Source organism: Hemitrygon akajei, chromosome 32 (genome assembly GCF_048418815.1).
Source record: "Hemitrygon akajei chromosome 32, sHemAka1.3, whole genome shotgun sequence".
NCBI classification, from domain to species: domain Eukaryota; kingdom Metazoa; phylum Chordata; class Chondrichthyes; order Myliobatiformes; family Dasyatidae; genus Hemitrygon; species Hemitrygon akajei.
Genome location: NC_133155.1, coordinates 4,595,294 through 4,621,253, shown reverse-complemented (window position 1 = coordinate 4,621,253; position 25,960 = coordinate 4,595,294). Strand labels below are relative to the sequence as shown.

At 44.9% G+C, this 25,960-nt stretch overlaps 1 long non-coding RNA gene across 3 annotated transcripts in view; it reads right to left on the bottom strand.

The window, feature by feature from the left end:
- LOC140719743 (uncharacterized) overlaps window positions 1-25,960 on the bottom strand; it is a 157,355-nt gene that overhangs the window by 54,341 nt on the left and 77,054 nt on the right. For all 3 annotated transcript variants that reach the window (XR_012096993.1, XR_012096991.1, XR_012096992.1), the window contains exon 3: window positions 2,457-2,666. This is a non-coding gene — a long non-coding RNA (uncharacterized lncRNA). The remainder of the gene's footprint in view (window positions 1-2,456; window positions 2,667-25,960) is intronic.

The following is a 25,960-nucleotide window of genomic DNA, read 5'->3' as shown; positions in this document are numbered from 1 at the left end:
GCGATTGGAGGCACTGCTCCTCCCTCAGTCTCCAGGATGTTGTGTGATGGTCACTTGCTGCTTGTGCTTTCTTCCAGCCAATAAAAGCCTAACTTAACCCGCGTCTCAGCGTTATTGATGGTGCATCAATTTTATCGGCTGGAAGAAAGCATTTTACATCTGGAAAAATTGGACATTGATCCTCAAGACTCAGAAGCAGCTCTTGCCTTTGAACTCTGGCTTGCATGCTTCCAATCATACTTGGAACAGATTCCAGTGACTGAGCCCGCTATTATGCACAGAATCCTCCTTTCGAGGGTCACCCCAAAAGTTTACTCCCTTATCAGGGACCTGCCGACCTACCAAGGGGCACTGGACGCCCTCAAAAGACAGTACCTGCGGCCGGTGAACACCGTCTACGCAAGACATGGCCCGCCCCCTGGTCAAGCAGGCCAGTAGCATTCTTTTCTCGTACCCTTCAAGGCTCTGAAATCCAGCACTCCGCGGTGGAGAAAGAAGCCCAGGCCATAGTGGAAGCTATTAGGCACTGGAGGCACTATCTCGCCAGCAAAAGGTTCATCTTGCTGACCGACCAGCGCTCAGTTGCGTTCATGTTCAGCAACCAACAGCGGGGCAAAATCAAAAATGATAAAATTTTGCGGTGGAGAATAGAACTCTCCACCTACAACTATGACATCCTGTACCGGCCTGGAAGGCTCAATGAGCCCCCTGATGCCCTATCCCAGGGAGCGTGTGCCAGCGCGCAGCTCGACCAGCTATACGCCCTCCATGCAGATCTTTGCCACCCGGGGGTCACCCGATTTTACCATTTTGTGAAAGCCCGGAACCTGCCATACTCCCTTGAGGACATCAGGACGATGACCAGGGACTGCCAAGTCTGCGCTGAGTGCAAACCGCACTTCTACCGTCCTGAAAAGGCGCAACTTATCAAGGCCACCCGCCCCTTTGAGCGACTGAGTGTCAATTTTAAGGGCCCCCTTCCCTCCACCGACTGCAATGTCTACTTTCTCAACATTATCAACGAGTACTCGCGATTCCCCTTTGCCATCCCCTGCCCCGACACCACTACCACGTCCGTCATAAAAGCCCTGTGCCAGCTCTTCACTCTGTTCGGATATCCCTGCTATATCCACAGTGATAGAGGGTCCTCCTTTATGAGTGACGAGCTGTGCCAGTACCTGCTGGCTAGGGGTATTGCTACTAGTGGGACCACAAGTTATAATCCCCGGGGGAATGGACAGGTGGAGAGGGAGAATGCCACAGTGTGGAAGGCCACACTCCTAGCCCTTAAGTCAAAGGGGTTGCCGGTCTCTCGATGGCAGGAGGTCCTCCCTGAGGCACTCCACTCTATCCGCTCCCTGTTATGTACGTCCACCAATGCCACCCCTCACAAGCGCCTATTCTCTTTTCCCAGGAAGTCTGCCACTGGGACCACCCTACCGGCTTGGCTGACGTTCCCAGGGCCAGTGCTGCTCCGGAAACATGTGAGGAGCAATAAATACTCCCCGATGGTCGAGAGGGTTCACCTACTTCATGCGAACCCCCAGTATGCTTACGTGGTCTTACGTGATGGGCGGGAGGACACGGTCTCCGTCCGCGACCTGGCACCTGCAGGAGCAGCAGACCACTACCCCGAACACTCCATGGTAACTATGAACCCTGTACCCGACGTGACACTGCGCACACTGAGCCCTACACAGACTCCTCACGACACTCCTATACCGGGCGTCTCGCACGCACATATACCAGGCGCCTCACACACACATGAGGGATCACTGACGCCTAGTGGGCTGACACCTCCAGTCAGGCCAGAACCAGCACAACCACTGTCTCTGGTGCAATCACCACTGGCAACTGTGCAATCACAGCCGGTGCTACGTAGATCGCAGCGACAGATTCGACCACCTGATAGACTTAACCTGTAAATATACTTGTGAGAAACTTCGCCCCATGGGGACTCTCTTTTAAAACAAAGGGGGGGTGAATGTGGTGAACTACATATACCTGTCTGGACACCGCCCCCCCCCCCCCCCCGCTGACTGCTCCTGTGGCTCCTCCCACAGACTCCGGTATAAAGGCGATTGGAGCCACAGACCCTTCCTCAGTCTCCAGGATGTTGTGTGATGGTCACTTGCTGCTTGTGCTTTCTTCCAGCCAATAAAAGCCTACCTTAACCCACGTCTCAGAGTTATTGATGGTGCATCACCTTCTCACCTGCTCAGTAGTTGTAGCAGATTGTGGCAGAGCAGACCTTTGAAGAACAGATTACAACATGTATTCCTGACCACAATACACTCGACAGAATGCCAATAGTGTTCATTAATCCATCAACTGTGCTGTTACCAAATCACGTCATGGAACCGCACGATACAGCAGAACTACAGTAAATTTGCTTATTACACACGATGACTAAATTAAGAGGGTAGTGGTTTGCTGCATTTTATTCGTACGCTTACCTCAACCACTTTCTGAGGTAACAAATTCCAGACAACTCAATGCTCTGACACTTTCCTTAAATCACTGTTGAGTTCAGTCACAATGATTGTGTGCTTATGGTCTTCGCTTTCAGCATTGTGCAAATCCTCTTCCTCTATCTAGTAGTAATATGATCATTCAAATCAATTATGATGTTCACAGACTCTGATGAGTCTCTTGTTAGACAAATCCTAAAATTAAACAAAAGTAAGGAAGTATCAGTGATGTTGGCAACTTGACAACATTTTTAAATAGGGATTAATATCATTATTTTGGGTGGAGATTTGAAAGTAACACAAATGCCCCTGTTGTACGCATTTTAAAAAGGTGATGTCTCAGAGAGGTGGCATCTATCGTTAAGGTCCCCCACCACCGAGGACACACTTTCCCTCACTGCTGCCATCAGGTAGGAGATACAGGAGCCTGAAGACACACACTCAATGTTTTACAAACAGCTTCTCCCCCTCCACCATCAGATTTCTGAGCAGGCAATGAACCCATGAACACAATCTCACTTATTTGCTCTCATTTTACAATAACTGTTAATTTAATTCTTTTATACAACTTATTGTAATTTATATTATATTTTTATCATGCCGCGAAACAACTAATTAAATGGCATATGTCAGTGATAACAAACCAGATTTTTTTTCGCATAGAGAGTGGTGGGTGCTTGGAATGGGCACCACAGTAGCATAGCAGTTAGCACAGGGTGTCAGAGTTCAGAGTTCATTTCTGACATCATCTGTAAGGAGTCTGTACGACCCCTCCATCGAAAATATGGGTTTCCTCCAGGTGCTCTGGTTTCTTCCCATAGTCCAAAAACATACCTGTTTGTAGATTAATTGGTCATTGTTAACTGTCCTGTGATTAGGCTAGGATTAAATTGGGGGTTGCTGGGTGGCACAACTTGAAGTGCTGTAAGGTCCAATTCCATGCTGTCCCTCAATAAATAGATAAATAAATAGGGACAGAGGTGGTGGTGGTGGAAGCAGATACGACAGAGGCATTTAGCAAGCTGTTACATATATACTGTACGTAAAGAATGAAAGCATATTTATCGCAGAGTAGGCCCTTCCAGCCCTTCCCAATTCAACCCTGGACCAGATGCAGGCAAAAGGGATTACTTCAATTAGATGTTATTAGCTTATAATGGGATATTGCAGACCTGGGTGGAGAAATGGGAGATGCAGTTCAATTCAGAAAAGTGCAAAGTGATTCACTTTGGAAGATCAAACTTGAAGGTAACCTACAATGTTGATGGGAGGTTCTCAGCCATGTGGAAGAACAAAAGACAAGACGTACAAAAGCTGGATGAACTCAGCAGGTCGGGCAGCATCCGTTGAAATGAGCAGTCAACATTTCGGGCCGAGTCCCTTCGTCAGGAAGAACAAAAGCATCTTGGTGTCCAAGTCCATCGATTCTTCAAAGTTGCTGTACAAGTTGATAAGGTGATTAAGAAGCATTGGCCTTCACTAGACAGGGGATTGAGTTCAAGAATCATGAGGAAATGCTGCAACTCTGTAAAACTCTGGTGAGACCACACTCAGAGTATTGTGCTCAGTCCTGGTCACCTCATTATAGGAAGTATGTGGAAGCTTTATAGAGGGTGCAGAGGAGATTTGCCAGGATTAAAGAACATGTCTCATGAGGAAAGGCTGAACGAGCTAGGACTTTTCTCTTTGGAGCGAAGGAGGATGAGCGGCAATTTGAAAGAGCTGTATACGATTACCAGAGCCATAGATAGACTGGAGAGGCAGCAGCCTTTTCCCTGATACCAATGGGCATCTGTTTAAAGTGATTGGAGGAAATATCAGAGGTAGGGTTTTTTTTACAGAGAGAATGTTTAATCCCTGGAATGCACTGCCAGTGGTGATGTTACAGGAAGATACAATTGGAACCTATTTAAGAGTCTCTTAAATGTATGTGGATGTAAGAAAAATGAAGAGTTATGGGGTGTGTCTGGGCAACAGGGTAGAAATATGCCTCTACCAAAGGAGGCGTAAGGCACCCCTTCCGTCCACTAGTCTGCAGGTCACTCTTGGGTAAGGTGTAGCACCTGCTTAGCCTCCAGTCATGGTCATGCAAAGCCATGTGAGCAGGTGGTGAATGGTCGTATGAGCAGCTGGTTTACATCACAAGTCCTGGTTATGCGACCACTGATGCCAGGCGGGCAATCTCTGAAGGGTATTGATAATGGCTGGGGTCACCCGTCTTGTAAAGACACTGCCCAGAAGAAGGCAATGGCGAATGACTTCTGTCGAGAAAAATATCAAGAACAATTATGGCCATGGACCATGATCGCCCATGTCATACAACATGGCACATGATGATGATGTCATATGACATGGCACATGATGATGATGATGCTGGGGTGTGTAAGAGGGAAGGGTTAGATTGAACACGGAGTACATTTTTATAGGCCAGCACCGCACAATGGACTGTGCTATACTGTCATTGTTCTATGTTCTTTTCTTTGCCCTGTGCCAATATTAACTGCAGGGGCTTAGCCTGGGATCTGACTCATGCAATCTCAGGCTCGACCATCACTCACGAAGGCCCAGGCAAGTGGCGACATGGGCTCAGAACTCTGGTTTGTCATAAAGAGAGATGTTATCCTTTGGCAGGGATATGATTAACCTATCTGCTCATCAGATGGGATGTTGTCTTCAAGCGCACCCTCCCCCTTGTGTGGGTCCAACTCCTCTCTGCTGGAATAGAACTGCACCTCCTACCCAGTCAGACCACTGATCAAGCTTGGAATCCTTTCTTTAACAGAGCTGATTGCCTTATCACCCTGGTTTCCCAAGGGGAGAAGCATCTGTAGGATGTCACAATGAGGAGATAAGTGCCTCAATGGCCTATTTTCCTGATGAGACAAACAGTTTGGGACCACGTTATGCCAGCTTTTGCAGAGGCATTGGTCCTTGCGATGAAGTCCACAATGAGTTCGTGAAGAGGACAGAAAGAAATCAAATCAGGATGATGTTTGAAAGAGGTTGGACCTGTGTTATCACTGGTTCACCGGCATATTTCACTGCGCAGTCACACACCAGCTGACAATGATCTGCTCTCCCTGGAAAGGACTGGGAAAAGCTGCAGAAAGTTGTAACCTCAGCCAGCTATATTACAGGCACTAACCTCCCTCGCATCCAGAGCCTCGAAAATGGCGGCATCCATCATTAAGGACCCCTATCACTCAGGACATGCCCTCTTCTCATTGCTACCATCAAGCAGGTACACATTCAACTGTTCAGGAACAGCTTCTTCTCCTTTGCCATCAGATTTCTGAATGGACAATGAGCCATGAACACTACTTTGGTGTATTTTTCATCTCTTTCTCCACTACTTATTTATTATATATACTTATTGTAATTTATAGTTTTTATTATGTTTTGCAATGTACTGCTGCCACAAAACAACAAATTTCATGACATTTGCCAATGATAAACCTAATTCTGATTGCCCTGACTGGTTTTTCAAGGTCTGGTAAGACTGCAGTGCACAGCGCCACCTGTTGGCTTTTCCACATAATGCATCTTTACACCTGCTCTCAGCATTGAGTATATCTGAGCACACTAATCTATGTTTCTCTGGGGGTCCCTGCGTCTGTGTGAGTCTGTATGTCTCTATGCCAACATAGATCAACGTGTGTCTCCCTTCATCTTCCTATATCTCCATGAAAGCAGACAGCAAGTCACAATCACTCTTATTTGAAGGCCAAGAATTCAAACCAGGACAACGCTTATGGTCCAACTAGGCAGCAGTGGTCAATGCTTCTGAGACAGTGGTACGTAACATCTCAAAGCACTGAAGAGGAACTATCAGAACTGCTCTTGCAAACCCTTGAAAAAGCAGTGACAAGATAAGCAGTTAGCGGAGATCAATCCCGGAGACTCTGAGGAGTCTCTGTACGTCCTCCCCGTGGAATGCGTGGTTTTTCTCTGGGTCCTCCAGCTTCTTCCCAAAGTCCAAAGACGCACCCGGTAGGTTAATTGGTCATTGCGATTAGGTTAGGATTAAATCGGGGTTATCGGGGTTGTGGGGCCGTGCAGCTCAAAGGGCCAGAAGGGCTGTATCTCAATAACTAAATAAACAAACAAACAAACTGGCCCCTATCAAATCTACACCTTCAGTGTTACCATAAGACCAGAAGTCATAGGAGAAAAATTTGACCATTCAGCCCATTGATCGTGGCTGACTTACTTTCCCCTGCTCCCACCTTCTCCCCATGAATTGAATGCCCTGACTAACTACATATTAACCTCTACTTTAAATGCTATATACCCAGTGACTTGGCCTCCACAATCGTCTGTGGAAATGAATTCCACAGATTCACCATCCTCTAGCTTCTCTTCCTAACTCATGGGCTCTGATTAGCTGGCCATGTCATTCATGTGCCTGACTCCTGGCTCCTGAAACAGACACTCTATTCCTCAATATGCACCATCACAAATTGGAGGAGAATCCTTTAGGGGTTTGTAGCATAAACGGTGGTAGGAGTTCCAGCCGCTGGTTTTTCCTTCCTGTGAACCTGCAGCCTTACAACGGCCTTACCAGCAATCTCAGAAACAGAGCGCGAGAGTAGAAGCAGGTCAAACCTCAATCCTAAGGAACCATCTGAGACACAGCAGAGATGGGCCACCAGGCAAGATAGACCTAGAGAATCCATTTGAGGATGTCTGGATCGATGTGTCCCTGTGTCTGCCTGACAGGTTTCTCTGTGCGGTGGGCTTGACCGTTCCTGCGAGTGTGTTACTGTGTCTGTGGATGAGCTGGTTTGGGCTTGAAGAGTCTGAGCATGCATGGGCCTCTGTATGTGAGTCAGTGTCTCCAGGCATGAAGGGTCTGTGCAATACCATGGTTCCAACTGTCCCACTATATTATTGAGAGTCACCATTCATACACGGGTCTGACTGTTCGTCACTTTATCCAGTCAGTTCCAATTCTATTTCCTTGTACATGTGTGTAGTTGTATGCATCTGCCTGTCAGTAAATGTATTCATTGTGTGTGTCTCTGTGTGTCCACATGTGTCTGTTTGTGTGACGCGTGTGTGAGCACGTGTCAGTTTTTGTGCCATGTATATCTGCGCACACACGTGTCTCTGTGTGTGCGCACAAGTGTGAGTGTATCTGCTTCAATTTTAAACAATACATCCTGTTTGTACAGGACATTTTCCCTGTAATTTCCAGTTTTCACTGCTCACTTCTTATTGACACCTTCTTGTGCTCTGCCAAAATGGTTTGACCTTTCAGAATCCCCTCAGATACCCAAACACTGTGCCCCATTTCAGAATCCCCTCAGATACCCACTGTGCCCACTTCAGAATCCCCTCGATACCCAAACACTGTGCCCCATTTTAGAATCCCCTCAGATACCCACTGTGCCCACTTCAGAATATCCTCAGATACCCAAACACTGTGCCCCATTTTAGAATCCCCTCAGATACCCACTGTGCCCACTTCAGAATCCCCTCAGATACCCACTGTGCCCCATTTTAGAATCCCCCCAGATACCCACTGTGCCCACTTCAGAATATCCTCAGATTCCCGAACACTGTACTAGTCTTTAGTGCATGTATTGAAATGCCAGGCTGCTAATAATGTTAAATAATGGTCAGAAACATGAGAAAATCTGTAGATGATGGAAGTCCAAAGCTACACGCTTCTCCCCTTCCTTTCCAGTCCTGATGGCTGAAAATGCCAACTGTTTACCTTTCCCATAGATGCAACTTGGCTTGCTCAGTTCCTCCAGCATTGTGTGTGTTTGTGTTATGTTAATGGTGTTGACTTTCATCCACCTCTAGCCCACTCTGCAAAACAACAATAACACTCACATAGTCTGTTCAATGTAACATTCCACAGCACTGCACCAATATTTTATCAGGACTTGCTTTATGGAGAGACAACGGGTTTTTTTCGTGGAGAGGTGACCTCACAGAGGTTTACAGGATCATGCGGGGGTCTAGATAGGGTAAATGATCACAATCTTTTCCCCAGAGAAAGGGAGTGGAAAACAAGAAAGCAAATGTCACAACTTATTTCCAACTTAGTAAATCAGCGCAGTACAAAAACAGACAGAAATCATGGATTCAATCCCTAGTCTGTATTAGATTAGCTGGTCATAACTGAAGCAACATTGGAGAGTGCAGGTGGCAGTGATGAAACTTGGCTGTCTTGGAACATTCCCAGGAGATGGGAGTTTAAAGATAAGAGGGCACGGATTAAGGTGACAGGAGGAAGATGTAAAGAGGATGTGAGGGTCCTCTTTTTGATACAGGGGGCAGTGGGTATATGAAACAAGCTGCCAGACATACCTGTAGGCATAGGTACAATCACAACACTTAATAGACATTTGGACAGGCACATGGGAAGGAAAGGTTCAGAGCAGGGATTCCAAACCTGGGTTTACGGATTCTTTGGTCCATGGCTGTGGAGGTCAAGTCAGTGGGTATACCTAAGGCAGAGCTTGACAGGTTCTTGATTGGTCAGGGCATGAAGGGATATAGGAAAAACGCAGGGGATTGGGACTGAGAGGGAAATAGATCAGCCATGATGAAAATGAAGAGCAGACTCGATGGGCCAAATGGCCTAATTCTGCTCCTATATCTAATGGTCTATCTTATCTTAAAAATGGTTGGGAGCCCCTGGTTTCGAGGGATGTGAGCCAGACACAGGCAAATAGGAAATGCTCAGCTAGGAAACTTGGTCAGCATGGACAAGTTGGGTCCAAAGGTCTTTTCGGTGCCTTATGTGCTCTACCATTAACAATGAGCCACAATGGGAACGGAAGTCCTTCACAGGTTGTGTAGCTCAGGTGGCTGAAGGTTGGGTTGAGCTGTTTTCCAATCATAGCAATTTACTGGGCAAGCAAAATGCCAAGATCACAGAGCCACTCGGCTCAATAATATGGAAGTATCACGATAGCCAATCTAAAACTTTCTCCAAGAGTCACTGACTCCCCCGCAGTGGGAGGATTTCCTGTGTCTGCCCCTCTGAAGCTGCAACCAGAAACAACCGACCTGAAGTCGGATGCTCTTCCCCCTCGGTCCTGTACCTAGCTCCCCCCTTGTCTTTGGACTTGGCTCCAACGTCCTGCTGTTATTATCAAAAGGGTCTTTGTACAGAAAGAGGGGAATCTACCAATGGGGAGATAACCCACAGAGATTTTGAATGAAGGCTACCCTCTTCATGGACTGGTCCTGCTGCCAGACTTGAGTGTAATTACTATCTTCTTTGATCGGAGAAGGAAGGGAACGTATTAGAGAAGGAGCAATTCGTTCTAATTAAATCTAGAACAGAGCTGATGGCTGAATGCAGAGATTGCATTGAAGCAAGGAGCATGCAGGCTGCTGATAAGCTGCTTCACTCTGGCAGCTCACGCAACGGAAATTAATGACAGTCAGTGCTCCAGTGGCAATCATGCAGTTCCTGCCACTAGCCAGCGTCCTTTGGGACACCCACAACGGTGACTCCCTCCCGTCGCACACCCCGATTCACTCTCCGACTCCAGGCGGTTCCGTGCGAGTGCGCTCTTCAACCAGCTCCTCCCCCGAATGGTGCACCCAATTACTAGGTGATGGGGAGCGGATCGTTCAGCACGCAACAGAAAAAGACTATAGTGGAGAAAGGCCGAGGAGAGGATGGGATGAGCAGGTAGGAGGAGAGAAAATGGAAGACTGAGATTGAGAATAGGAGAATGGGGGGGGGGGGGGGGGAGAGACAGAATAAGAAGAGTGAAAGAGAAAGAATGAAAGAGAGAGAATGAGAGAAGAGGGAGTGAAAATGTGTATTTAATATTTCAGTAATATTTGAGTAATCTTGTATATACAGTATAAATATATGATTAAGCTTTCTTGTTCATTTCAATAATTCATTATAGGTTATATGTATAAATACATGAATTGCATATGTCATCACATTACCTCATGATACGTGCGCACCTCACTTAAAGTAAACCAGAAGTTAGACTCAGTTTTTGGTCTCCCATGTCTTCCTTTGAAATAGTCTAATGTTTTGAAGTTACAAAACATAACAGAAAGAGAGAATGGAAGAGAGAGAATGAGAGAGAAGAGTGTGTTAGGCAAGAGAGAGGGGGAAAGAATGAGAGAGAGAGAGAGAGAGAGAGAGAATGAGAGAGAGAGAGAGAGAGAGAGAGAGAGAGAGAGAGAGAGAGAGAGAGAGAGAGAAGATAAAATGAGAAGACAGAGACACAGTAGATCAGCTCAACGATAACTGCCTTGCAGTGCCAGAGACCCTCCAGTGCAGGAGGTTTGCCCGCTTGGCCACAATTGGTCGAGTAATAAACAGACAGTAATCGTGGATTCAATCCCTAGTCTGTATTAGATTAGTTGGTCATAGTTCAAGCAACATTGGACAGTACTGCTGGCAGCAATGAAACTTGGCTGTCTTGAAGCATTCAAATCTTCATCCAACTTGTTTAAGAAGGTCACACTGAAGCAGTCTCGAAAGCTGTGAAGATTTGTCTCTGCATGTGCTGGGGATGGTGTCCCTCTGCTCATTAATAATGATAAGGCCAAAGGAAACTGCAGCTCACACTAAATCCAACTCTCAGTCACGCTTCACTTTTCTTGAAAATGGACACTGCATGACGTTGTTCTCTGTGCAGAGGAGACTTACTGGAATGTTGCCTGGGATTGACAGACTGGAGAAGCTGGGCCAGTTTTCCCTGGAACTGACCTTGACCAAGGATCTGAAAAGATGAAGAGGAAACTTGACTGAGGTAAATAAACCTATAAGAGACATAGACGGCACTGGTTATATCTGGCAAAGTGTCGTATGACATGGGCGATCATGGTCTTTCGATGACCATGATTATTCTTGAGAAATTTTCTACAGAAGTGGTTTACCATAGCCTCCTTCTTGGCAATGTCTTTACAAGACAAGTGACCCCAGTTACATTACCAATACTCTTCAGAGATCGTCTACCTGGTGTCTGTGGTCTCATAACCAGGACTTGTGATGTGCACCAGCTGCTCATATGACCATCCACCAGCTGCTCCCATGGCTTCACATGACCCTGATCAGGGGGCTAAGCAGGTGCAACACTTTGCCCAAGGGTGACCTGCAGGCTAGTGGAGGGAAGGAGCACCTTACACCTCCTTTGGCAGAGACGTATCTCCACCCTGCATTACAGGATCAAATAGGCCTCATCAGAAAGCAGAATCTCATGTCCTATCAGCAGCACAAGGACAGTAAAATAAAGGAATGGAAATATCCATCAGATCTACATCCCTCACTCACAGGGCATCTATTTCCAAGGTTCCCTTTTACTCAACCACATTCAATCAAGCCTCAAATTAAATGGTAATGAAATCTCTTAGAAAACATGCAGCCGAGATTCAGTCTGCTATTAGCGCACCTGGATCACGGAGTAACAAGGCACTCCGGAATAACGCTGCTAAAAACAAGCTCTACTGAAAGCAACAGCTGTGTTCGGACAATACCAGTAATTACGAGATTGCAGGGCCCACTGTAATTATGGAGTTGATTAAAGCCTACAAGTCACATAACTGCAAGGATGGCAGCTCTTAAAGGGTTGGTAACACCCCCGCCCGCCACCTCTCTCACACACAACTCCACCACAAATCCTGTCCCTGACGCAACAACAATCCATTTATCCGCTGACAGACGAGGGCTGCAACGCAGCCAAGGCACCAGAGAAGAGTCGCCCGCTCGGTTTTGGTTAGTAACTGTGTGATCCGAGGCAGTCACATGAGAGTGGAGAAAGGGTGTGAGCTTAATGTCTCGTCTGAAAGGCAGCAGCCCTGCAGCGTAGCACTGGAAGGAACCCTGCATTGCGTGGGACTCGAGCCTGTGGCCTTCAGCAATCTACAGGACCATGGCATCTCACACAGAACAGGTGAGAACCAGTTACACTAATGTGTGAGATTATACAGGTAAAGATACACCTTGATCACGTGGAGGGGCATTCCTTTTATTATTTTACTTAGATACAGTGTGGAAATAGCTCTTCTGACCCGAGCTAAGCCAACCAACAACTCCCCTGATTTAATCCTAGCCTAACCATGGGACTAAACAATTTATAATGACCAACTAACCTACCAACCGGTAGATCTTTGGACTGTGGGAGGAAACCCACAAGGTCACGAGGAGAACGTACAAGCTCCTCACAGCTTGTATTTGAACCCGGGGTGCCTAACCTGCAAAGCGTTGTGCTAACAACTACGTTAGCCTGCCGCCCTAGGAGCGGATAGCTCTCACTGGAACAGCTAGAATTCATTAGTCACTTTGCTAAACCATTTCAAAGGGCAGACTGAATTAGGTTACCAACTTTACACCTTCATTTTATTCAGAGGTACGGTATGGAACAGGCCATTTTGGCTGACCAGGACACGCCACCCAGCTAGACACCGAACGCAGGACGATTTACAATTGCCCCGTACATGCCCTGTTCTCATTGCTACCATCAGGAAGGAGGTTCAGGAGCCTAAAGGCATACACTCAGTGTTTCAGGAGGAGCAGCTTCCCCTCTGCTATCTAATTTCTGAATGGACATTGAACCCGTGAACACTACCTCACTACTTGTTTTCTCTTTTGCACTATTTATTTAATTTAACTTTTTTTTTGTAACTTATGTTTTTATTATTGAAGTTCATCATCAAACAAACATTTCCATAAGATGTATTTCAGACATTGTACATATATATCATATAATCATATATATCACAAATCTCCACAAAGTATTTATCTGAGGTATACACTTATAGAAAAGAGTGGAAAGAAAAAACAAGCAAAAGGAAAAAACTATGTACAAGTAGGGAGTGATTTTTTTTTTACAACATATTCATTGATTTGGGAGAATAAAATCAGGCCTATGAGGCATTATGTAGTTAAACCATTTTTCTCAGTATGAATCCAATTGTTCCAGCTTATGATTAACAGATGCTGTTATCTTCTCCGTTTTGTAAATGTCCATTGTAATTTCCATCCATGCATTTAAAGTTGGGCTCTCCTGTGATAACCATTTCCTAGTAAGAGTCTTTTTACCAGCCACCAACAGTTTTTAACTTTTTAAATATATATACATACCCTTAGTGTAATTTACAGCTTGTATTGTCATGTATTGCAATTACTGCTGCTGCATAACAACAGATTTCATGACATATGCCAGTGATACTAAACCTGATTCTGACCATAACTTACCCACTGATAGGCCTTTAGACGATGGGTGCAAACTTGTTTATGGAGGTTGCTGGAGTTGAACTCCAAACTCGGACACCCTGAGCTGTAATAGCATTGCACCCACTGCTATGCTACTGTAGCGCCCCAATGGGATATTAATAAGCCAGATAAAACTTTAGAACTTTCCTCCTGCTCGTGATCACCATTCCGTTTAGCTGCTCCTTAATTCCAAATTAATTATCTGAATTTAATCTTTCAAACTGGTGTGGTGGGATTTGAACTAAACTTATTAGATATTGAATTATTAGTCCAGGAGCAATTGCTATGCCGCTTCACCCCACAACACCAGAAAGATTATCCAAAGGACAACAAGCTTTTGAGAAGTTGTGTGCTTGAGGCTCTTTCGTTATTTCAGTCAGGTATCTGGGCCCCTAAGGTGCTCTGTGGTCATGTTTTACAACTGTAATCTCGCTGATAACAAGCTGGTTCACTGATGCCAATTCCTGACACCGGTGCCATGGGACGTCAGGAGTTTTAGCTACAAATGGGATCACTTTCTCGGAAGTTAAGTGGATAAGAACGAGATGTTCTCTTACCCTGAATGGCAGAAATTAGAGAATTCAGGTCAGATTTCCTGATCTGGATTAATGCTGCTGAGGGGTGGCGGGGGTGGGGGGGGTAACGATTTATTTATTGATTGATTGATTGGTTTATTGAAATACAACACAGCATAGGCCCTTCTGGCCCTTTGAGCCCCACTGCCCAGCAATCCCCCGATTTTGCCCTCACCTCATCAGTGTGTCATTGATTATTGTCCTAAAGACTTGAACGCCACACAATCTTTTCCCTAGGGGAGTGAGGTTGGTCAACTCGCCTAGACTTGATGAACGGAACACCGTCCATCTGCATCGAATGGCAAAATGAAGGGCCTGATGATAATAATGTCAACTATGTCATTGTAACATTTTCATAAAGTGCCATAGTATTCTCACCAAGGGCCTGGCTGAAATTTACCTCGATCCACGGCATTATTTATTTATTTAGAGATACGGCATTCGAGTCGCACCACCCAGCAACCCCCGACAGCCCATTGATTTAATCCTAACCTAATCATGGGACAGTTTACAATGACCAATTAACCTACCCGGTACACCCTTGGACTGTGGGCAGAAACTGGATCACCCGGAGAAATCCCATACATTCCACAGGGAGGTCGTACAGACTCCTTACAGCCGACTCCAGGATTGAGCCTTGAACTTCCAACGCCCCGAGCTGTATCGGCGTCGCACTAACCACTAAGCTACTGAGGCTCCCCATGTGCTGATGTGGCATATCTGACAAACCATCATTGATCATCTAGGCATCATCATATTATATTTGTGGACTCTTTATTGGCTTCATTTGGGATGGCCTGCGATTGTGAAGAAATGCAAAATGTGGAGTGGATTGAGGTTGGAGGGAGAGGATGCAGTTAACAATTAATTTTACTCTCAACATTTGATACAAATGCCCTTTCTAGTAGATGTCACTGGTTAGTGCAGATAAAGAGCCTCAGCTTGAACCATGTGGCCTTGTGAATGAGTGGGTCACCAGCTATGGAGAGCACCATTCCCATCCCCTCCGGAGCCCATGCCGCATCTTGAAGGTAGTCACCCAGCACCCTCCAATACTATCCTTCCAACCCCCACTGCACACACATTTCCATAAGATATAGGAGCAGAATTCAGCCATTTGGCCCACTGAGCATGCTCCGCCATTTCATTCCGGTGGATCCATTTTCCTCCTCAGCCCCACTCTCCTGCCTTCTCCCCGTATTCCCTCATTCCCTGACTAATCAAGAATCTATCAACCTCTGCCTTAAATATACGTAAAGACTTGGTCTCCACAGCTGCCTGTGGCAAAGATGCACCACTCTTTGACTAAAGAAATTCCTCCTCATCTCCATTCTAAAGGAATGCCCCTCTATTCTAAGACTGTGTCCTCTGGTCTTAACTTCTACCCCTCCCCCCCCCCATAGGAAACATCCACTCTATCGAGGCCTTTCAACATTCGATAGGTTTCGATGAGGTCACCTCTCATTCTTCTGCATTCCATAATCTCTTTACACTCGTCACTAACGTAACCTGAATTTATTAACTAAATCTGAAAAGCCAATGCACAAATAAATTAAATAATGTATAAGTTCAGCCTGTTGTAACTATTTCCCTCAAGTGGCAGTGCTGCCTACAAGTCGGGTTTTGATTGCAACATGACAGAGGAGCGGTGGGAGCAAAGGGTTTGAGGTGGGTATTGGGGTGAGGGAGAGAGGAACGGGGGAGGGGGACACAGGGGAGGAATGATAATGAAGCCATTTACTGACTGAAGGTGTGGTAGATAGCATTTCTGTAATGCCACTCAAAGGGAGGAAAGAAATTAGACTCACGGCAAATGAAGCTCAAGGCTGCAGTTTCGTGGAAAGAAAAGCAGACAAATACAAATCATTCATCAAGGTAACAGGTAAGACGGGAAAATTAGAGGCTGCCATTTATAAATTATTGTTTTATTTCAGAAGTATATTTTATTCATGATATACACCGAAAATATCATTGTTATTCATCTTCACATTCATTTTTGCATTAATTCAGTACATGCTCTTACAATGCACCAGTGTCACTCAAGTTTCCTCCCAAAATAATATGCCCAGGGACTGTTTGGGAGATGGTTACACAGGACCCTAGACTGTGGAACTTCCCCTCAAAGCTGTTGTGATGGCTGTACTGAGGGGTGGCATGTTCCTCAGTGCGTACCACTGCCCTCGGGAAAGTGCCAGCCTCCAGTTTTCACTCACAGATGTCTCCTTGTGATGATATTTAGTTGAACTTTAGAAGTAAAACCCCTTTCTGATGCTTCCTACTAAATCTCCTCAAAACCACCACAAGATGGTGAGAGTGCTCTGAAGACCAGCCTCGTCTGCCTGGAGAATCATAAAGAACGTTCAGCACCACCTGACATTCTAGTGTATATCCTTCCATTCTCTGACTCTAGTGCAACCCACAGCCCAACCAAAGAAAATGCATTTATATAGCAGCTTTCACAACCTCTGCGCATCCAAATACGAGGCTGCTTTTGAATTTAACCATGTGATTAAATCACGTGTCTAGGGGCGACTCGAGTAGCAGTACTCTCAAAGGATACATGTAAATATTTCCGTTTCAGCCTGATACAGCTACAAAGCACAACTGCTTCCAAGGTCAGTACAGTCAACAAAGATGTCTTAATGCGTTTAAATGAATTATCGCTGCTTAAAACTGATTGTGATCGGAAGGGCCCACGGAGGAAGTGCAGGCCTAGATCAGGATTACAAGTGTGTTTAAGGAGACAGGGTTTTAAACTCCCTATACCGACTATCTTGCTGGTGAACGTGCATTCTCTGGTGAACAAAATCGATGATCTCAGAGTCAGAAGGACATTAGGACCGTATGTGTCCTTTGTTTCACGGAATCCTGGTTAATCACTTCCATACTGGATGCAGTGATCCAGATCAATGGGTTTACTATATACCACCAGGATAGATGTCTCTCAAAAGCAGAGGTGGAGGAGTATGTCTCATGATCAGCTCTTCTTGGTGCACAAATATATCAGTGCTGTCCCAATTCTGCTCACCAGACCTGGAATATCCAGCAGTAAAGTGTTGTCCTTTTTACCTACCGCGGGAGTTCTCCGGGGTCATTTTGGTAGCAGTTTACATTCCACCTCAGGCCAATGTCAAGCAGGCTTTAGACGATCTGGGTAATGGGATCAACATGCATGAAACAGCGCACCCTAACGCTATCACCATCGTTTTGGGAGATTTTAACCAGGCCAGTCTGAAAAAACCTCTAAGCAACTACCATCAACAGATGACTTGAAATACCAGAGGAAACAACACACTGGACCATTGTTACACCACCATCGGGAATGCCTACCATGCTATTCCACGCCCTCACTTTGTGAAGTCTGATCACCTGGCTGTACTTCTACTCCCCGAGTATAGGCAGAGACTGAATACTGCAGCACCAGCAGTGAGGACCAAGAAGCTAAGGACAAGGGAAGCACAGGAGCACCTACAGGACTGTTTTGAATTGGTGGACTGGACTGTATTCCGGGATTCATCTTCGAACGTGGATGAGTATGCTGCAGTTGTTACCGACTTCATTTAAACCTGTGTGGATGAGTGTGTGCCCACAAAGACTTGCTGTGCATTCCCAAACCAAAAGCCATGGATGAACCAGGAGGTACGTCACCTGCTGAAGGCTAGATCTGTGGCATTCAAGTCTGGCGACCCAGGCCTGTACCAGAAAACCAGGTATGATTTGCGGAGGGCTACTTCAAGGGCAAAAAGACAATTTCAAATGAGGTTGGAGGCGACATTGGATACACAGCAACTCTGGCAGGGTCTGCAAGACATTATTTCCTACAAAGCAAAACCCAATATCATGAATGGCAGTGATGCTTCACTACCAGATGAACTCAACACCTTCTATGCACGCTTTGAAGAGATAACACAACTACAGCTATGAAGATCCCTGCTGCACCTGATGACTCTGTGACCTCCATCTCAGAGGCCGTCTTTAAAGATAGTGAAACCTCGCAAGGCGGAAGGTCCCAATGGAGTACCTGGTAAGGCTCTTAAAACCTGTGCCAACCAACTAACGGGGAGTATTCAAGGACATTTTCAACCTCTCACTGCTACGGGTGGAAATTCAAAAAGGCAACAATTATACCAGTGCCTAAGAAAAATAATGTGAGCTGCCTTAATGACTATTGCCCGGTAGCACTCACATCGACAGTGATGAAATGCTTTGAGAGGTTGGTCATGACTAGACTGAACTCCTGCCTCAGCAAGGACCTGGACCCATTGCAATTTGCCTATCACCACAATAGGTCAACGGCAAATGCAATCTCAATGGCTCTCCACACAGCTTTAGACCACCTGGACAACACAAACACCTATGTCAGGATGCTATTCATCGACAGAGCTCAGCATTTAATACCATCATTCCCACAATCCTGATTGAGAAGTTGCAGAACCTGGGCCTCTGTCCCTCCTCCTGCAACTGGATCCTTGACTTCCTAACCGGAAGACCACAGTCTGTGCAGATTGGTGATAACATCTCCTCCTCACTGACGATCAACACTGGTGCACCTCAGGGGTGTGTGCTTAGCCCACTGCTCTACTCTTTATATACACATGACTGTGTGGCTAGGCATAGCTCAAATACCATCTATAAATTTGCTGATGATACAATTATTGTTGGTAGAATCTCAGATGGTGATGAGAGGGCGTACAGGAGTGAGACATACCAACTAGTGGAATGCTGCCAGAGCAACAACCTGGCTCTCAACGACAGTAAGACGAAAGAGCTGATTGTGGACTTCAGGAAGGGTAAAACAAAGGAACACATACCAATCCTCATAGAAGGATCAGAAGTGGAGAGAGTGAGCAGTTTCAAGTTCCTGGGTGTCAAGTTCCTGGGTGTTCCTGGTCCCGACATATTGATGCAGTTATAAAGAAGGCAAGACAGCACCTATACTTAATTAGGAGTTTGAAGAGATTTGGCATGTCAACAAATACACTCAAAAACTTCTATAGTTGTATCATGGAGAGCATTCTGACAGGCTGCATCACTGTCTGGTATGGAGGGGCTACTGCACAGGACCAAAAGAAGCTGCAGAAGGTTGTAAGTCTAGTCAGCTCCATCTTGGGCACTAGCCTGCAAAGTACCCAGGACATCTTCAGGGAGTGGTGTCTCAGAAAGGCAGAGTCCATTATTAGGGACATCCTGCACCCAGGGCATGCACTTTTCTCACTGTTACCATCAGGTAGGAGGTACAGAAGCCTGAAGACACACACTCAGTGATTCAGGAACAGCTTCTTCCCCTCTGCCATCCGATTCCTAAATGGACATTGAACCTTTGGACACTACCTCACTTTTTAAAAAATATACAGTATTTCTGTTTTTGCACATTTTTAAATAATCTATTGAATAGACGTAATTGATTTACTTGTTTATTTATTAATATGTTTTATTTTATTTATTTTTTCTCTCTCTGCTAGATAATGTATTGCATTGAACCGCTGCTGCTAAGGTAACAAATCTCACATCACATGCCAGTGATAATAAGAAACCTGATTCTGATTTGGGGAATACAGCAGCCAAATGGCACGCGTCCCGTTTCTGTTAATAACAATATACAAGTAGCGGATGCGGCCCAGTCCATCATGGGTAAAGTCCGTTCCCCCACCATTGAGCACATCTACACAGTGCGCTGTCGCAGGAAAGCAGCATCCATCATCAAGAGCAATATGTTGATTGAGAGGTACCCTTCACTCTGGACAACTCCCTAAGTATTGATCATGATTCATTCCCTACCCTTGTCTCCAAATTCAACATACCCCACATTTGCATCTCTTTTATGAAACAGCTTAGAATGTGTGTGCATTAGTGTTAACGGGTGGTTACAACCCAGTATCATTTAAAAGACAGAGAATCTTCCTGGCTCTGTCATGGCCATGTGGGTTTCCTCCGGGAGCTATGGTTTCCTCCCACATCTCAATGACCTGTGGCTGAGGGGGAGTAAATTGTGGGCATGCGATGTTAGTGCTGGAAGTGTAGTGAAGCAAACAACCCACTTCACTGTATGTGTTGTTCTTTCAACGTACACATAACAAATACACTTAATCTTTAATCCAGTCTAAGATGACACCATAGCCCAAAGCAGAGCTCACGGCAGTGTAGCAGTTAGCGTGACGCTATTCCAGCTCAGGGCACTGGAGCTCGGAGTTCAATTCCGACATCATCTCTAGGAAGCACGCACGTCCTCCCCGTGGATTGTGTGGGTTTTGTCCGGGTGCTCCGGTTCCCCCCCCCCCCCACCCCCCCACCACCAGCAGTCCACAGACTCATTGGTTGGTAGGTTAGTTGGTCATTGTAAATTGTCCCATGATTAGGTTAGGGTTAAATCGGGAGATTGCTAGGTGGCATGGCTTGAAGGGTCAGAAGGGCCTATCTCACACTGTATCTCTAAATAATAAACTAGCCTACAGAATGACTAGACTATATAAGAATTGATGACAGGGTAAGTCATTATGCTCCTCAAGCTAGTTTCACTACCCAGATTTACCGGATAATCTACTGTGCCAGGAAGGCAATGATGCTACCAAGGGCAGCTCCAAATGCCCATTTCCAATTGCTTGTGAACTGAGAAGACATTTAAGAGCTTGGTGGATCAGTTGTCACTTACAGGTGAGCTCAGGTATGGAAGGCAGTTCTCCTAGCTCGAAGGTTATGAATGAAGCAGATGGACTTCTATGTCAATCTGGCAATTTTACAGATTTTAGTCTTTTTCTTCCAGAATTATTCAATAAGTTAAAATTTAAAATCCCCCACCTACTCAAAGTTCAAAGTACAGTTATTATCAAATTATGTATGCATTATACAACCTTGAGACTTGTCTGCTTACAGGCAGCCACAAAACAAGCAACCCAAAAGAACCCATTAAAAGCATACAAGACGCTCAAGCACCCAATGTGCAGAGGAAAATAAAACAAATCATGCAAGCAATAACAGCAAGCAAGTAGCGTTCTGATCTGAGGTCCACAAAGGAAGTCCGTCCACAGTCCTTTAGTTCAGCGCACGGGGAGAGGAGCAGCAAGCTGAGCCTCAGACCCTGACAACCTGACCTTTTTCAATCTAGCCCGGCACTTAAAGCATCGCCCAAACATCAGGTTCTGTAGCTTCAATATGTTCTGGGGCCTGGAACCTGCTGTCTCTCATGGGATTCAGACATATCTACCGATAATAATCCAGTAACATACAGACAAAGATTTAACCAAGATTTAATATAAGGTTAATAAAACTTACCCATTTTTCAACTCTGCAACTCTGAAACTAACCCCAGTATTAGTTCAGCAATACTGACCCCTCTTGGCGTTTTACACAATTACAGTATTTGAACTTGCAACCATCAAAATACTGTGGCTCTCTGTTTCAAGAAAATAAATGGTGAAGAGAGGGCCTTAAGATTAACAAATGGTTGATCATTTGGACGTGTAACGGGCTCAAAACTAAGAGCCATAAATCTAGTTTTGAATTCAGCAGAGAGCAGTTACAATGTGGAACTCTGACACACAGAGTAATAAAGGAAAATGGCTTTTCGGCATTTAAGGGGAAGGTGGATTATTATTTGGAGGAAAGTTAGATGAAGAGGAATAGGTAGCAGCTTGAGCATTAAAAGCAAGACAGGCCATCTGTGCCAAATGGCTTATTTTGATTCTTCACCTCCTGTATATCATCTAATTTTGTGGATTTTTCTTTATGAATAATCTAGATGTACTGTACTGTGCAAAAATCTTAGGAACGTGTAATTAACGTGGGTGTCTAAGACTTTTGCACAGGACTGTATTTGTCAATGTGCAACAGAGAGTGAGTTTGTAAATCTGGTGGGAGCGAAGATGTTGGGAATGGTAAGGGTAGAGCAGCATGGGAGGGGTGTGGGACAGGTGGCAGAAAAAGAGTGTTGGGACAGGGGCAGGGGCAGTGCAGGGCAGACACACCCAGCTTTGAGACACCAGGCAGGGCCATTTGATTCCAAACAATTGGTTTATTGATCATTGCAGAATGTCTCTCCGATACTTCCCACTCCCTCCTCTCTCCTTTCCCTTTTCCCTACTATGATTCCCCTCTCCCTGCCCCTTTCCCACTCCCAGTCCACAATAGAGACCTGTATCAGAATCAGGTTTATCATCACTCAAATACATCATGGAATTTGTTTTTTTTTTGTGGCAGCAGTACAGTGCAATACATAAAATTACTACAGTACTGTGTAAAACATCTTGGGTACCTTAGCTATATGTGTCTAAGACTTTTAAACTGCACTGTAAATTTGGACAGGTGTAGAGAGTATACCATTATGTATGTGAAATTTTAAGGTGACGGGTTACAAAATTTCTCAAGGCTTTAGAACCATCTCTGTAATGTCAAACTGCATCCTGGAGCCAGATTTATTGCCTTATCTTTCTGTAGTTGCTTGAGACATTGCAGCAAGAAAAAAAAAATCTGTGAATGCACTTGAACAGATTTTGGAATTAAAGTTCAAATGCAATTTTAATTCTGTGAGTTCCAGTTACGAAGCGGGAGTCTGATTTACACCAGAGAGTCAGAATGAACAGCAGGGCTCACTGTGCTAACAAAAGCCGCAAATTCATCACTCAGGCAGTAACCAAGCCCTCGCATTGTGTCCACACCACAGCTGGCTTCCTTTTAGTTACTGATTTGTATTTATTTATTTGGAGGTACAGTGCGGAATAAGCCCTTCCGCAACTTCGAGCCGTGCTGTCCCACCGATCCCCAATTTAACCCCAGCCTAATCGCCAGACAATTCACAATGACCCACTAACCGGTACATCTTTAGACTGTGGGAGGAAACTGGAGCACCCAGAGATAACCCATGCATTCCACGGGGGAGAGCGTACAGAGTCCTTACAGATGACGTTGGAGATGAACTCCAAACTCCAACACCCTGAGCTGTAAAATCATTGTGCTAACCGCCATGTTACGTGGCGCCTATTCTGCCTATAGATGATCCATATCCCTCTAGTTACAATGACCAATTACCCTACCAACCGGTACATCAGGAGAAAACCCCACACATTCCATGGGGAGGACATACAAACTCCTTACGGATGACATCGGAACTGAACTCTGAACTCCAATGCCCTGAGCTGTAACAGCATCACGCTAACTGTGACACTACCGTGGCGCCTCTGTTAGTGCATAGAGGCACCACATGAACCTACCATTGAAAACTGACAGAAGTTGATGCATTTTGCTAAACAAAGAACTTTATCAAGTTTCAATCCGGAGAAAACATTTAATTGGTGAAATCATTACGAGATGGCAACTGTAGACTGGGAGGTACAAACACAACTAACAAGCACTTCTTGTCTTTGGGAGTAAATAAATATGGCCCATTAAATGTAAAATCCTTTGGAAAACACTGAAGGTTTAGAGTGACACGAATAGGTATAATATGTCCGTTTACCAAAAGTCTGGGCACAAAAAGAAGAATAAAGGCCAAAGCCAATCTAGGTGTTATAAATAAAGGAGCAGAAATAGTGATAAAATATTAAAAAGTACTCTGGTTATTCCTCAACACAGGGCTTGCAGTTTCAGGAAATATATATTTCTCATTCTCTCTGCATTGAACTGTGCCTGCGGCCTGCTCTGGTTGCAGAGATGCCCGGCTTTGGGCCCACACTCACTTTCGTTCTGGGTGCAGTCTGCTTGCTTTTGTTGTTACAGTTTTTTACTTTTCTTTCTGCACATTGGGTGTTTGATGGTCCTTTTTTAAAAATGGGTTCTTTTGGGGTGTTTTTGCTTGGTGCTGCCTGTAAGGAGATGAATCTCAAGGTTGTATACTGCATTTATACTTTGAAATTTGAAATACTAAGATAGGCAAATGCACATGGTGGTTATTTTTCTATTCATTGAAAGCATGTCAGGTCTACAGTGCCTTTAAAAAGTATTCACCCCCCCCCCACCCCCTGTAAGTTTTCATGTTCTAATGTTTTACAACGTTGAATCACTGTGAATTTTACTTAGCTTTTTGGACTGTAAAATATTAGAACATGAAAACTTCCGGGGTGGGGGGGGGGGGGGGGGGGGGTGAATACTTTTTATAGGCACTGTAGGTCTATTCCTAACCTCAGATGGTGTTTTCATGACGCTGCACGCTCTCCCTGTGACCACATGCAGAGAGGCACTGTATGTCTCAAATTCCTTTCTCACCTGATCTTCATATCCCCTTGTATGTCAGGTAGCATGCCGATGATACAAGCAAATAGAGACTTGGATATTGATCCCGGACAGCAAATTGAGTCCCACCAGGCAACCAGAGAATTTAAATCCAAGTAACTAAGTAGGACTAGAATGTTAACAAAATATAATCTCTGTAACAAGGCCCACAGAACTCCTTTTGGTTGCTTCAGATGTTTCTCATGGATAAAAATCTGCTATTCTTAACTGATATGGCCTATATGTGATTTCAGGTTCACCATCCCTCAAGTTCAAGTGAAGATCGGATGGGCATTAAGTTCCAGCATTGCCAGCAGCACTCACATCCATAGAACAAATAAATGAAACATACTCTCCTTTCTGCTCATTACGCCCCTGGCGTTCAGGGCGGCAGTGAAGGCCCTCCATCTCTGGTGGTGTTCAGGGCTTCCTTCATTATGTCAATAGCATTTTCTTGGTTTTCACTATTGTCAGCCTTGCAAGTCCTGGGTGGAAGCTCAGGAATACTGTAGAAGGATCCTTCAACCTAAGGATTGTTGGCCCTGAGCTGTTAGCACCAAACCTGGAGGACCGGTGGACCACTCTTAGTCTGGCCCCGACACTTTGACCTGTTTGGCATGGGTGACCCTACCAAGTGCCAAAGCATAAAGCCCTGACTCTGGCCAATGTAGCTCTCCAGGTCATTGAGGCACACAAGCCTCCAAACCACAACAAGGTGTGGTCCTCTTGAAGGCCATCTCAAAATAAAAGCTCATAATTGGGGTGGCATCTGCTCCTTTTCATTGGTTGCAAGTTCCAAACTTCTACAATCATTTATTTGAAATGAAATAGCTTAGATTCATTTTTAAGTCAATTCTCAGGATGTAGTAAGCCACCACTATTTATCCTGACCATTTTAACTTGATCCTCATAAAACAAATCATTTGTGAAATTTATATGCTTCAAACAAATTTAGTTTTATTGGAACATAGTGTCAATTATTTATATGCACATTGAATGATGAGGTAATATTATTTTATGTGCTGTGCGTGTGAGTTATATGTACTGTGTTGTGTACCTTGGTCTGGAGGAATATTGTCTCATTTGGCAGTATACGTGTGTACTGCTGGCGGACAATAAAGTTGAACTTGAACTTTGCTCATTTTACTGAAGAGCTGGGTCTTTCCAGCCAAAGGTTAACAGTCTGTTGGCATTTGGACTAAGCCCTCTGGCTTCAAACAAGCATAAAGTCATTGAAGGGTCCATTCCCAGTGTGACAGGTTTGTCAAATTTGAATGTTTAGACCATATTAAACTTGGAGTACCATGAATGGCTTTCAATTTACAAAAAAAAATGTGTAACATTGGAAAAAATGGGGAGGAAAACACAAGTAGTAATTTTTAGACAAATTAACTATAAGCAAAAAGAAGAACTAAGAGGTGTGAAATAAGCTTTTAAAATGTACAAAGATATGGGGGAATAAACATCATCAAATTTGCAAATGACACAGCTGTGATTAGCCTAAT